Here is a 14,169-nt window from a genome sequence, read left to right on the forward strand (position 1 = left end):
CATTGTTACTGGTGTGTGTGGCAGAGCAGGGGGAGGTGCTGGGATGACTGTGGCTCATCCACTCTTGAGGTTAAAGCTGTATTCAGTTTACTCAGCCTTGTGTGTATCTTAGAGCGTCTATCCATGTAACATTTTCTGGATTCTACGGAACCAAAATATGTGTGCCCTAACATAACACATTATAAGGCAAATGATTTATGCTGGAAACCTATATATAAGTGTAGCTTTAAAAAAATAAATAGTAAGTTCTAAATGCATTATATAATTAGATAGCTTACTAGTTGCCCATTACATTTTCCTGTGGTTCTTAGTTCTGCTGCTTCTCAACAAAGACCAGTCATGTGAAATCAAATAATTTTTCTATATATAGTTGTTAGGTTTACCTTAAAATTTAATTGCAGGCCAGATGGATATGCATCTGGGTAAATATGGAGGAAAAAAATCCTAATGATGAAATAGGTGGGATAATGTAACCAATTACCTATAACAACAGTGATGCTAATGATGATAAGAGCAGCTAGCCCTTTTTAGTGCTTGCTATATTCTAGGCATGGTTCTGGTTCTAACTACTTTCCATATAGTAATTCATTTAATTCTTATATGTTAGATAAAGTACTATAATAATTCTCATTTTAAAGATGAGAAAACTGAGGTTAGGTATCTTGTTCAAAGTCATCCAGTTAGCTAAATGTCCGAAAGCCACTATCGAAGGTGGTTCCAGAGGCTACACCCTAAACCACTGTGCCATGTGCCTCTTTCATCTCTGTGTGATATTTGGTTTCTTTCTGTGTTAGGAAGAAAAATAGAGTAAAATGGTGGCATGTTACCTCTAGAAGCCCGTGAGTCTCCAAGGAGGTCTTGTCTGAGGTTACACTCTCAATGAGCAGTTTGCTTTTCCTTCTGCTGGTGTCCCAGTGGTGCAGCCAATTGAAGACCACTTTTTATGTTATTCTGTCAGTTTGGTGCTTCCCAAGTTCTGTATGTGTTTTAAATATGAACCCCTAAACAGCAAGTGCAAATCTTGATTATGAATTCTCAGTGGACAGTTTTTTCCCTACCTCTGGCACAGGCCAGTGCAGTCAAACTTTTTATTAATCCTCATTTGCCGGTGGGTAAATTTTTTCTAGTCTATCCTTTATACTGGGTTGTGTCCCTTTGAGTGTTCCCACTTTGTTGGGGCATCTCTATTACAATACATTTATTGCTCAGGCCCACTGCCTTGCCACAATTGATGAAATCAAATCACCTTGCTAAGGAAGATTGGCAACTCTTAGGAGCCAAAGAAAATGTCTTTGTAACACTCGAATTTTCAGATTTTTCCTTACTTTTTGCCGCACAGATTTCTCTAACTTTCCTAGGTGTTTGGCTTTGCATGGAAATAGGTTTTAATTATACAGTTGTCCCTTGAACAACAAGGGTTTGAATTGCAAATTTTTTCAATAAATATGTGGTATAGTACTACATGATCCACACTTGGTTGAATCCACGGATGCAGAACTGTAAAGTTATATGTGGGTTTTTGACTGCACAGAGGATCAGCGCTCCCACTGCCTGCATTGTTCAGGGGTCATCTGTACTTTAGTCAGCACATTTAGATTTTCACAGTATCTACTTTGCACATTGCCAGAAATGGAAGTGACAGTTGTGAAAAGGGGACACAGATTTTAGTGCCAAAAACATAGGAAGAATGTTCAAGCTTCAACATAACAATTAAAATAATTTTCTTCTTGTGAATTATTAATTGTTGGCAATGACTAAAAAAGATACTCTTTTGTTTTCTGTTTGAGATGACAAATATGATGTTTCTGCCATATGGAATTTCAAATCATCTGAAAAGGTTTGTTTCTACTACTGTTTTTTAGATAAAACATTATTCAGTTAATATGGTAGCAACTGGGGGGTGCCTTCAAGATGGCAGAGGAGTAAGACATGGAGATCACCTTCCTCCCCACAAATACATCAGAACTACATCTACATGTGGAACAACTCCTACAGAACACCTACTGAACTCTGGCAGAAGACCTCAGACTTCCCAAAAGCTTTTCTTTTGCCATTTGACCTAGGGTTCTGACTGTCTGGTTGTTTTTTGTTTTTTTTGCTTTTTTCTTTTAGTATAGTTTTTACCGCTTGTTATCATTGGTGGATTTGTTTTTTAGTTTGGTTGCTCTATTCTTTTTTTTAATTACTTTTTAATTTTTAATAATTTTTCCATTTTAATAAATTTATTTTATTTTATTTATTTATTTTTTCTTTCTTTCTTTCTTTTTCTCACTTTTCTTCTGAGCCATGTGGCTGACAGGGTCTTGATGCTCAGGACGTGTGTCAGGCCTGAGCCTATGAGGTGGGAGAGCCGAGCTCAGGACATTGGTCCACCAGAGACCTCCTGGCCCCACGTAATATCATTTGGCGAGAGCTCTCCCAGAGATCTCCATCTCAACGCTAAGACCCATCTCCACTCAATGACCAGCAAGCTACAGTGCTGGACACCCTATTCCAAACAACTAGCAAGACAGGAACACAAACCGAACCATTAGCAGAGAGGCTGGCTAAATTAATAATAAGTTCACAGACACCCCAAAACACACCACCAGACGTGGTCCTACCCACCAGAAAGACAAGATCTAGCCTCATCCATCAGAACAAAGGCACCAGTCCCCTCCACCAGGAAGCCTACACAACCCACTGGACCAACCCTACCCACTGGGAGCACACATCAAAAACAACAGGAACTACAAACCTGCAGCATGCGAACACGAGACCCCAAACACAGTAAGTTAAGCAAAATGAGAAGACACAGAAATACACAGCAGATGGAAGATCAAGGTAAAAACCCACCAGACCAAACAAAAGAAGAGGAAATAGGCAGTTAACCTGAAAAGATTTCAGAGTAATGATACTAAAGATGATCCAAAATCCTGGAAGTAGAATGGAGAAGATACAAGAAACATTTAACAAGGACCTAGAAGAACTAAAGAGCAAACAAACAATGATGAACAATACAATAAATGAAATTTTAAATTCTTTACAAGGAATCAATAGCAGAATTACTGAAGCAGAAGAATGATAAGTGATCTGGAAGATAAATAGGGGAAATAACTGCCACAGAGCAGAATAAAAAAATAAAGCATAAAAAGAATCGAAGGCAATCTCAGAGACCTCTGGGACAACGTTAAACGCACCAACATCCGAATTATAGGGGTCCCAGAAGAAGAAGATAAAAAAAAAGGGACTGAGAAAATATTTGAACAGATTATAGTTGAAAACTTCCCTAATATGGGTAAGGATATAGTCAAGTCCAGGAAGCACAGAGTCCCATGCAGGATAAATCCAAGGAGAAACATGCCAGGACACATATTAATCAAACTATCAAAACTTAAATTCAAAGAAAAAATATTAAAAGCAGCAACAGAAAAGCAACAATTAACATACAAGGGAATCCCTGTAAGGTTAAGAGTTGATCTTTCAGCAGAAACTCTGCAAGCCAGAAGGGACTGGCAGGACATATTTAAAGTGATGAAAGGGAAGAATCTACAACCAAGATTAGTCTGCCCAGCAAGGATCGCATTCAGATTCGATGGAGAAATGAAAACCTTTACAGACAACGAAAAGCTAAAAGAATTCAGCACCACCAAACCAGCTTTACAACAAATGATAAAGGAACTTCTCTAGGCAGGAAACACAAGAGAAAGAAAAGACCTACAATAACAAACCCAAAACATTTAAGAAAATGGTAATAGGAACATACATATCAATAACTACCTTAAATGTAAATGGATTAAATGCCTCAACCAAAAGACATAGACTGGCTGAATGGATGCAAAAACAAGACCCATATATATGCTGTCTACAAGAGACCCACTTCAGACCTATGGACACATACAGACTGAAAGTGAGGGGATGGAAAAAGATATTCCATGCAAATGGAAATCAAAAGAAAGCTGGAGTAGCAATTCTCATATCAGACAAAATAGACTTTAAAATAAAGACTATTAGAAGAGACAAAGAAGGACAGTATATAATGATCAAGGGATCAATCCAAGAAGAAGATATAACAATTGTAAATATTTATGCACACAACAGAGGAGCACCTCAAAACATAAGGCAAATGTTAACATCCATAAAAGGGGAAATTGACAGTAACATAATCATACTAGGGGACGATAACACCCCAGTTTCACCAATGGACAGATCATCCAAAATAAGGAAACACAAGCTTTAAATGATACATTAAACAAGATGGATTTATTTGATATTTATAGGACATTCCATCCAAAAACAGCAGATTACACTTTCTTCTCACGTGCTCATGGAACATTCTCCAGGATAGATGATATCTTGGGTCACAAATCAAACCTTGGTAAATTCAAGAAAATTGAAATTGTATCAAGTATCTTTTCCGACCACAAGGCTATGAGACTAGATATTAATTACAGGAAAAAAAATATGAAAAAATACAAACACCTGGAAGCTAAACAATACACTACTAAATAACCAAGAGACCACTGAAGAAATCAAAGAGAAAATCAAAAAATACCTAGAAACAAATGACAATGAAAACATGACAACGCAAAACCTATGGAAAGCAACAAAAGCAGTTCTAAGAGGGAAGTTTATAACAACACAATCCACCTCAAGAAACAGGAAACATCTCAAATAAACAACCTAATCTTACACCTAAAGCAATTAGAGAAAGAAGAACAAAATAACCCCAAAGTTAGCTGAAGGAAAGAAATCATAAAGATCCGATCAGAAATAAATGAAAAAGAAACAAAGGAAACGATAGCAAAATCAATAAAACTAAAAGGTGGTTCTTTGAGAAGATAAGCAAAATTGATAAACCATTAGCCAGACTCATCAAGGAAAAAAGAGAGAAGACTCAAATCAATAGAACTAGAAATGAAAAAGAAGTAACAGCTGACACTGCAGAAATACAAAGGATTGTGAGAGATTACCACAAGCCACTATATGCCAAGAAAATGGACAACCTGGAAGAAATGGACAAATCTTAGAAAATCAGAGTCATCTGAGACTGAACCAGGAAGAAATAGAAAATATGAACAGACCAATCACAAGCACTGAAATTGAAACTGTGATTAAAAATCTTCCAACAAACAAAAGCCCAGGACCAGATGGCTTCACAGGCGAATTCTATCAAACATGTAGAGAAGAGCTAACACCTATCCTTCTCAGACTCTTCCAAAATATAGCAGGAGGAACACTCCAAAACTCATTCTACGAGGCAACCATCACCCTGATAGCAAAACCAGACAAAAGATGCTACAAAAAAAGAAAACTACAGACCAATATCACTGATGAACATAGATACAAAAATCCTCAATAAAATACTAGTAAACAGAATTCAACACCACATTAAAAGGATCATACACCATGATCAAGTGGGGTTTATTCCAGGAATGCAAGGATTCTTCAATATGCACAAAATCAATCAATGTGATAAACCATATTAAGAAATTGAAGGAAAAAACCATATGATCATCTCAATAGATGCAGAGAAAGCTTGTGACAAAATTCAACACCCATTTATGATAAAAACCCTGTAGAAAGTAGACATAGAGGGAACTTACCTCAACATAATAAAGGCTATATATGACAAACCCACAGCCAACATCATTCTCAATTGTGAAAAACTGAAACCATTTCCACTAAGATCAGGAACAACACAAGGTTGCCTACCCTCACCACTATTACTCAACACAGTTTTGGAAGTTTTAGCCATAGCAGTCAGAGAAGGAAAAGAAATAAAAGGAATCAAAATCTGAAAAGAAGTAAAACTGTCACTGTTTGCAGATGACATGATACTATACATAGAGAATCCTAAAGATGCTACCAGAAAGCTACTAGAGCTAATCAATGAATTTGGTAAAGTAGCAGGATACAAAATTAATGCACAGAAGTCTCTTGCATTCCTATACACTAATGATGAAAAATCTGAAAGAGAAATTAAGGAAACACTCCCATTTACCACTGCAACAAAAAGAATTAAATACTGAGGAATAAACCTACCTAAGGAGACAGAGACCTGTATGCAGAAAACTGTAAGACAGTGATGAAAGAAATTAAAGATGGTACAGACAGATGGAGAGATATGTCATGTTCTTGGATTGGAAGAATCAACATTGTGAAAATGACTACCCAAGGCAATCTACAGATTCAATGCAATCCCTATCAAACTACCAATGGCATTTTTCACAAAACTAGAACAAAAAATTTCACAATTTGTATGGAAACACAAAAGACCCCGCATAGAAAAAGCAATCTTGAGAAAGAAACATGGAGCTGGAGAATTCAGGCTCCCTGACTTCAGTCTATACTACGAAGCTACAGTAATCAAGACAGTATGGTACTGGCACAAAAAACAGCAATATAGATCAGTGGAACAGGATAGAAAGCCCAGAGCTAAAACCATGCACATATGGTCACCTTATCTTTGATAAAGGAGGCAAGAATATACAATGGAGAAAGGGCAGCCTCTTCAATATGTGGCGCTGAGAAAACTGGACAGGTACATGTAAAAGAATGAAATTAAAACACTCCCTAACACCATACACAAAAAGAAACTCAAAATGGATTAAAGACCTAAATGTAAGGACAGACACTATAAAACTCTCAGAGGAAAACATAGGCAGAACACTCCATGATGAAAATCACAGCAAGATCCTTTTTGACCCACCTCCTAGAGAAATGGAAATAAAAACAAAAATAAGTGGAACCGAATGAAAGTTAAAATTTTTGCACAGCAAAGGAAACCATAAACAAGACGAAAAGACAACCCTCAGAATGGGAGTAAATATTTGCAAACGAAGCAACTGACAAGGGATTAATCTCCAAAATATACAGGCAGCTCAAGCAGCTCAATATCAAGAAAACAAACAACCCAATCCAAAAATGGGCAGAGGACCTAAATAGACATTTCTCCAAGAAGATATACAGATTGTCAACAAACACATGAAAAGATGCTCAACATCACTAATCATTAGAGAAGTGCAAATCAAAACTGCAATGAGGTATCACCTCACACTAGGCAGAATGGCCAGCATCAAAAAATCTACAAAGAATAAATGCTGGAGAGGATGTGGAGTAAAGGGATCCCTCTTGTGCTATTGGTGGGAATGTAAATTGATGCAGCCACTATGGAGAACAGTATGGAGGTTCCTCAGAAAACTAAAATAGAACTACCATACGACCCAGCAATCTCACTACTGGACATATACCCTGAGAAAACCATAATTCAAAAAGAGTCATGTACCAAAATGTTTGTTGCAGCTCTATTTATATTAGCCAGGACATGGAAACAACCTAAGTGTCCATCGACAGATGAATGGATAAAGAAGATGGGGTACATATATTCAATGGAATATTACTCAGCCATAAAAAGAAGTGAAATTGAGTTATTTGTAGTGAAGTGGATGGACCTAGAGACTGTCATACAGAGTGAAATAAGTCTGAAAGAGAAAAACAAATACCATATGCTAACACATATATATGGAATCTAAAAAAAAAGGTTCTGAAGAAACTAGGGGCAGGACAGGAGTAAAGACGCAGACATAGAGATTGAAGTTGAGGATATGGGGAGGGGGAAGGGTAAGCTGGGACAAAGTAAGAGAGTGGCATGGACATATATACACTACCAAATATAAAATAGATAGCTAGTGGGAAGCAGCCGCATAACAAAGAGAGATCAGCTCGGTGCTTTGTGTCCACCTAGAGGGTTTGGATAGGGAGGGTGGGAGGGAGACGCCCGAGGGAGGAGATATGGGGATGTATGTATATGTATAGCTGATTCACTTTGTTATAAAGCAGAAACTAACACACCATTGTAAAGCAATTATACTCCAATAAAAATGTTAAAAAAATATATATGCTAGCAACTCTTTTATGATCCAGGACACAGAAGAATTTATTTTGGAAGAATTGCTGAAACCATGTTTTTCCTGAAAATTTCAGGAGCATGTTTGCTCAGTTGTCTACACTAACAATCACTGAACATTATTTACTCTTTTTTTGTTAAAAATAAGCAAAACAGATTGAGAAAATAAACAATTTTAGAAACTCTTGCTTATGCAAGTTTAGGCAGATGAGGGATGCCAGAGAAAATAATTAAAATGAAAAAATATTTGTCTAGTTTTTTAAAAAATTATTGCTGCTGGAAGCCTTTTCCACCTTCTCCGCTATAAAACTGAATGAAACAAGCCTACAAAAGGGGGCAGCACTAACTCATAGCTTTCTTTACTAAAATATACTCATTTTCTTAGCCAAAATTATGTCAGTTCTAATTAGAACATTTTAATGAATAGAAGCAAAGAATTTTAAAGTTAGAAGGAACATTAAGGACTGTCTACATTCTAATGTACAAATAGAAAGCTGAAAAGCTTTAGTTTGTGTATCCAAAGTTACACTGGGAATTAGTAATAGAACCAGAACTATGACTACGCACTCCCCCTTTTTGTCCAGTATTTTTGGAACCACACCAAAAATTTGATTTAAATCATTTCAAGGTACTTTCATAACAATGACATTTTAATTAATAATCATTCTAAATTAATTCTAAATTATTTTTAAGCACATGCAAATAGAGGCCATTTCAATAATCCAGACTGATCTCACAGCGATCCTCTAACTATGAAGGAAGAAGCAAATTACTGTTACAAAAAAAAAAAACTTTAAAAATGTCTATATCATGGATGATATAGAGATTTATTTTATTTCAAACATTGATACACTTGTATCTTTATTGTCATGCCTACCATTCACATCTGAGTTTAATTTCTTTTATTAATATAGCTACTTTTAGATTTTTTTTGTAAAAGGATATTTAGCATTTGACAGATTCACTTGTACTGAGGTAGTTTAATTATTGGTGGCACAATATAAGATGAGCACAGACAGAATCAAACTATTACCTTGATTAGGAGAAGGGAAATGTATCTATTTAATGGGCAATGCCCAGATGTGACCTAGCCTTCCTGCTGGCCTGACAAAAGACTTAACTGGGGATGTGGGAATATTTTATTCAGGGGTCTAGCAGATTCATAGTCAGCTATGACCTGGGGACTGCTACATTGTTTCCTTTATTTTTACAACAACTGTAATATTTCCATTTTTTCTTTTTTTTTATGTTTGTATATTTCTCTCTGTTCTGTATGTCTTTGTATGTTTCTGTCTACATGTAATCCATGCCACTAATTTGAGATATGGCTATAGCACCTGTCTGGACATGGATATCAGGGAGAGATTGTGCTGTTTTCTTCGCTGATAGCTTTATAATGTTCTAAGAGAGAACATGTTCATATTTTTTGCATTTCGAGAGGTCACTTTATACTATCACTGTTCTTTGTCAGTGAATAAAATCAATTGAGAGACATAGGAGTGAGAAACATGTTATCTTTATCCTGACAAAGCTGTTGACAGGGCATGGTTATGTTCTTTGGGAACATAGTAAGTCCCCTACATACGAACCTTCAAGTTGCAAACTTTCAAAGATGTGAACGTGCATCTGGTTCCAGCAAGGAGCCATAACCTGTGCCATCAATGTCAGGCGTGAGTGAAATTGCAGCTTGCCCTCCGTCTCGTATCGCTGACAATCCTTCAGCTCTACCATCTCCCACCTCCTCTCCCTCCTCGAGTCAGTAACTCTTCTTGCCTGTTCACTCGATGCCAACCCCTGTATGCCAGCTGTTACACTGTACTACTGTACTTTTCAAGGCACTGTATTGTAAGATTAAAAAGGTTTTCTTTATTTTCTGTGTTTGTTTGTTTTTTATGTAGTACTTGTGTGAAAAGTATTATAAACCTATTACAGTACAGTACTATATAGCCGACTGTGTTAGTTGGGTACCTAGGCTAACTTAGTTGGACTTATGAACAAATTGGACTTACGAATATGCTCTTGGAATGGAACTCGTTCGTATGTAGGGGACTTACTACAATAGACTTGTAGAAGGATGCAGATTGAGATTTACTCTTCTTGTCTCAGGCAGAGCCAAAAATCCACAGTCCTTTCTTATGGAGGCCTGCCACTATAAACTTTACTCCATGGAGGAGCTAGGAATGTATTCTCCCTGCAGACAGGCTGCCTCTCCAAAGAGAGTCAAAAATAAACAGGGCTGAACTACTCCTACCCAGCGTCTTTCAATCTCACCAGGCCAATAACTCATCCCTATTCCCTGAGGCAAGCAAATGAGGTGACAGAAAAGGTCAGGTGTGTTCTCTAGAGTCACTGTCTCTACATGGAAATTTCAGGAGTGGAGAGTAATTGTGGTAGAGGTGAGCTTGTCCCTTAAGTCTTTTCTCTTTTTTCATAATATCATAACCTGTGATTTCATTGATTTCACATGAAAACTTGGAATAAAGAGAAAATTTCCCATCCTACTATGCAGCTAGGTGTGATGACTTAGCAAAATTTGGGCCTACTAGATGTGAATTGTAGCAACTGTTTTAAAAGATAATTGACACACTCTTTGAGTCTTTCCTGATTCCAGGGAACACCTTTCCTCATTTCAGGGAGTATCTTTTGTGGGACACCAGCTGATTTGGGGAATGAAAACCATGAATCGTTGAGCCACAGGGTAGGAAAAGCCTGGGTTCCTAAGAACTCCTTAGGGCTAATAGAGCTAACATAAAGATATTATATGATTCCTGGACTGCCCAATGGCAGACTTTCATGTAACTTGTATCTTGTTCTGGGTCTCTGTTACTTGCACCTAAACATAATACTAAAAGATACATCTCTTAAAAAAATCAATTAGGTTATTCTATTTTAAATAATTGCTCAGTTAAATTCATCAATTCTTGGATAATTTTTATAATAGTCCATGACACATGATTTTCACTCATGATTTTCAAAAGAAAACACATGTTTTCTAAGTATGTAAATCATGAGTCATTGATGAATTTAATTTAAATTGATGAATTTAACTGAGCAATTATTTAAAATAGAATAACCTAATTGATTTTTTTGAAATTGTTTTCCTAGGGCATATTCTTGTCAGAGTATAAGCAGACTAGGTTATTTGCAAATAGCTTCCTATAAGGTGGCATGTTGTTATACTTAACTGTAGGTAGGAAGTAATATCCTTCATACTGGTAGTTCCCAGTCCTCCATTTCTCTCCCTTTTTCTTGATTCTTAAATTAACTAAGTCTTTCACCATTTTCCCAAAATGTAAGGAAACCTCCTATGCACTGTGATCAAAACCTAATAAAATATGTAAAATTATTATCTTTTTAACTGGCTTAAGAAACATTTTTGAAGAGATTTGACTATTTAAAATTTATTTATCTGAATCAAGTAGGATGTTCAGTCTTCCTATGTTTCCAGTAAAATGTAATTACTCCTAGTCACATTGTCACATCTAAACTAAAATTCCTGTGGAGTCAGGAACAAGGCAAGATGTCCCCTCTCACCACTCATTTTCAGCATCGTGTTGGAAGTCCTAGCAAATGCAATAAGACAGGAAAAATAAGATCATCTATGTAGAAAATCTGAAAGAATCAACAACAAAAACTCCTGGAACTAATAAGGGATTATAGCAAGGTTGCAGGATACAAGGTTAATAGGCAAAAGTCAATCACGTTCCCATACACCACCAATGAACACATGGAATTTGAAATTTGAAACACATTACCATTTACATTAGTACCCCCCAAAAATGAAATACTTAGGTATAAATCTACCAAAATGTGTCCAAGATCTATATGAGGAAAACTACAGAACTCTAATAAAAGAAATCAAAGAACTAAATAAATGAAGAGATATTTCAAGTTCTTGGATAGAAAGACTCAATGTTGTCAAGATGTTAGTTCTTCCCAGCTTGTGTATAAAATCAATGTGGTCCCAATCAAAATCCAGCAAGTTCTTTTGTGGATATAGGCAAACTGATTCTAAAGTTTATATGGAGAGGCAAAAGACACAAAATAGCCAACATAATTTTGAAAAAAGAAGAACAAAGTTGGAGAACTGACACTACCAGACTTCAAGACCTACTGTAAAGTTATAGTAATCAAGAAAGTGTGGCACTGGCGAAAGAACAGACAAATAGATCAGTAGAACAGAATAGAGAGCTCAGGAATAGACCCACATGAATATGGTCAACTGATCTTTGACAATGAAGCGAAGATAGTCTTTTCAACAAATAGTGCCAGAACAGCTGGACATCCACATGCAAAAAAAATGAATCTAGACACAGACCTCAAACCCTTCACAAAAATTAACTCAAAATGGACCACAGACCTAAATGTAAAGTGCAAAACTATAAAACTCCTAGAAGATAGCAGAGGAGAAAATCTAGGTGTCCATGGATTTGGCAATGAATTTTTAGATATAACACCGAAAGCATGATCCATGAGTGAAATAATTGATAGGCTGGACTTCATTAAATTTAAAAACTTCTGCTCTTTGGAAGAGAATGTCAACAGAATGAAAGACAAGCCACAGATTGGGAGAAAATATTTGCAGAAGACATATCTGATAAAGGACTATTACAAAAAATATACAAAGAACTCTTAAAATTCAACAATAAGAAGACAACCGAAATAAAAAAAATGGGCCTAAGGCCTTAACAGATGCCTCACCAAAAGAAGATATACAGATGGTAAAATGGCATATGAAAAGGTGCTCCACATCATATGTCATCAGGGAAATGCAAATTAAAACAGCAGTGAGATACTACCATATACCTATTAGAATGGTCAAAATCTAGAATACTGACAACACCAAATGCTGGTGAGGATGTGGAATGACAGGAACTCTCATTAATTGCTAGTGGAAATACAAAGTGGTGCAGCCACTTTTAAAAACACTTTGGCAGTTTATTACAAAACTAAACATTCTTACTGCATGATCCAGCAAACCTGCTCCTTGGTATTTACCCAAAGAAGCTGAAAACGTCTCCACCTAAAAACCTGCAATAAAGTATTACATGCAGACAATGGAGTATCATTCAGTGGGAAAAAAAAAAAAAAAAAAGACACGGAGGAAACAGATGTATAATAACTAAGTGAAGGAAGTCAGTCTTGAGAGGCTTCTTACTATATGATTTCAACTATGTGATATTCTGGCAAATATCAAAAAAGGCAAAACTATGGAAATAATAAAAAGATCAGTGGTTGCTAGGCAGGGGTTGGAAGGGATGGAGAAATGAACAGGCAGAGCATAGGATTTTTAGGGCAGTGAAACTACTCTGTATGACATTATGACGGTGAATGCATGTCATTATAAATTTGTCCATACCCATAGAATGTAAAACACCACGACTGAACCCTAATGTAAACTATGGACTTTGTATGATGATGATATGTCAATGTAGGTTCATCAGTTTTTACAAATGTACTACTCTGATAGGGGATGTTGATGATGGCAAAGCTATGCATGTGTGGGAACAGTGGGTAAATGGTAAATCTCTACCTTCTGCTAATATTGCTGTGAACCTAAAGCCGCTCTATAAAGTAGTCTATTAAAAACAAACAAAATTCTTATAGAGGCCTTGTAAATGACATTAATGAGTGAGGAATAATTACCGGGGATTGTTGCAAACTGGAGACCCCATCTAAAGGGGGAAACTGATTGTTACCATCAGCAGATTGAGTCATCAGAGCATGTGAGAGTAATATGGACAGAATATCAGTCAGGGTAGTCTAGGTTATGCTGTGGTGACAACTCCTAAGTCTTAGTGGCTTATAAGAAAAAAGGTTTGTTCCTTGCTTACCCCATATGTCCAGTGCAAGTTATCAGAACACCTCTGCTCATCAGAGTTTCTCAAGGACATATGCTGGTAAGACTCCATATTGATTCAATCTTTCATAATTGCCAAGGTGTGAGGAGGTGTACAGTGCAACTCACAGACTGGATCTTAAAGTTTCTGCCCAGAAGTGAAGTACCTCACCTGAAGTCACAATTCATTGGTTAGCACAAGCCATGTAGATACAACCAACTTAAATGAGTAAAAAAAAAATGCAATCTTATATACCTGGAAGGAAAGAAAAGAGTTTGTAAATAACGTTAATGACTACCCCACAGATGTTCTGGTTTTTTGTTTTTGTTTTCTTTTTCTTCAGAAGAGCTTATATGAAATCACTTCATATATAAATGTGGGCAAATAGTTACATTTTAAAAACACATCGTTAGGTTGATGATGCTTGTTGGCTTCTAGTTT

The sequence above is a fragment of the Leucopleurus acutus genome, assembly GCF_964270905.1.
Source record: "Leucopleurus acutus genome assembly, chromosome: 5".
NCBI classification, from domain to species: Eukaryota; Metazoa; Chordata; class Mammalia; order Artiodactyla; family Delphinidae; genus Leucopleurus; species Leucopleurus acutus.